Here is a 1,195-nt window from a genome sequence, read left to right as displayed (position 1 = left end):
GACAATTCACACATATCAATATATATGACACGTGCAGAACCACGAGGCACGTGTCAACATCAAATATAACCATACCGAGAATAAGGTCACTTACCTGGCTAGCTTAAGTCGTTGTCACGAATATATCTTTAACGAAAGATATATTGTGCCCATCGCGTTTCGATCATGCCGCCCCGCATGCGTTAAATCCGATTTTGTGCGCATGGCATGTTGGGTGCGATCATACCAGCACTAATGCACCAGATCCCATCAAAACTCCGCAGTTAAGCGTGCTTGGGCGAGAGTAGTACTAAGTTGGGTGACCACTTGGGAAGTCCTCGTGTTGCACCCCTTTTTTTCTTTCAATTTCTCCCAGTTCTTTTCTTCCTTTCTCTACAAATGAGAACCTCCCCCGCTCACGCCCATCGCGTTTCGATCATGCCGCCCCGCATGCGTTAAATCCGATTTTGTGCGCATGGCATGTCGGGTGCGATCATACCAGCACTAATGCACCGGATCCTATCAGAACTCCACAATTAAGCGTGCTTGGGCGAGAGTAGTACTAAGTTGGGTGACCCACCCGCTCACGCCCATCGCGTTTCGATCATGCCGCCCCGCATGCGTTAAATTCGATTTTGTGCGCATGGCATGTCGGGTGCGATCATACCAGCACTAATGCACCGGATCCTATCAGAACTCCACAGTTAAGCGTGCTTGGGCGAGAGTAGTACTAAGTTGGGTGACCACTTGGGAAGTCCTCGTGCTCACGCCCATCGCGTTTCGATCATGCCGCCCCGCATGCGTTAAATCCGATTTTGTGCGCATGGCATGTCGGGTGCGATCATACCAGCACTAATGCACCGGATCCCATCAGAACTCCGCAGTTAAGCGTGCTTGGGCGAGAGTAGTACTAAGTTGGGTGACCACTTGGGAAGTCCTTGTGTTGCACCCCTTTTTTTCTTTCAATTTCTCTCAGTTCTTTTCTTCCTTTCTCTACAAATGAGAACCTCCCCCGTGACACAATCGCACTCTTAAAGGCAGCGGACTAGCGATTGTGCGGCACTCACTTTCCAACGACAAGTGAGCTGTGCCAATTTGTACTTGCGTCGCCTACGTCCAAGCGACGTATGATCGAGGCTCTAGCCTCGGTTTTAAAAGAAGGTTTTGGAAAACGAGGGTAGAGAGAGATTTTAGAAAGAGAGATTTTTGAAAGAGA

The 1,195-nt window shown here is 49.3% G+C and overlaps 3 non-coding genes across 3 annotated transcripts; all 3 read left to right on the top strand.

Annotated features, from left to right (window-relative positions):
• The first annotated feature begins 212 nt into the window (after window positions 1-212).
• LOC111475730 lies at window positions 213-331 on the top strand. Its single transcript, XR_002716680.1, has one exon. It is a non-coding gene; the product is annotated as a 5S ribosomal RNA (ribosomal RNA).
• Window positions 332-632: 301 nt separating this feature from the next.
• On the top strand, window positions 633-752 carry LOC111475731. Its single transcript, XR_002716681.1, has one exon. It is a non-coding gene; the product is annotated as a 5S ribosomal RNA (ribosomal RNA).
• A 60-nt stretch (window positions 753-812) lies between these two features.
• LOC111475729 lies at window positions 813-931 on the top strand. The gene has a single exon (XR_002716679.1). It is a non-coding gene; the product is annotated as a 5S ribosomal RNA (ribosomal RNA).
• Window positions 932-1,195: the final 264 nt, after the last annotated feature.

This window comes from Cucurbita maxima, unplaced genomic scaffold (genome assembly GCF_002738345.1).
Source record: "Cucurbita maxima cultivar Rimu unplaced genomic scaffold, Cmax_1.0 Cma_Scf02656, whole genome shotgun sequence".
Classification (NCBI taxonomy): Eukaryota; Viridiplantae; Streptophyta; class Magnoliopsida; order Cucurbitales; family Cucurbitaceae; genus Cucurbita; species Cucurbita maxima.
The sequence above is the reverse complement of the archived record's forward strand: the minus strand, read 5'-3'. Positions and strand labels throughout refer to the sequence as shown.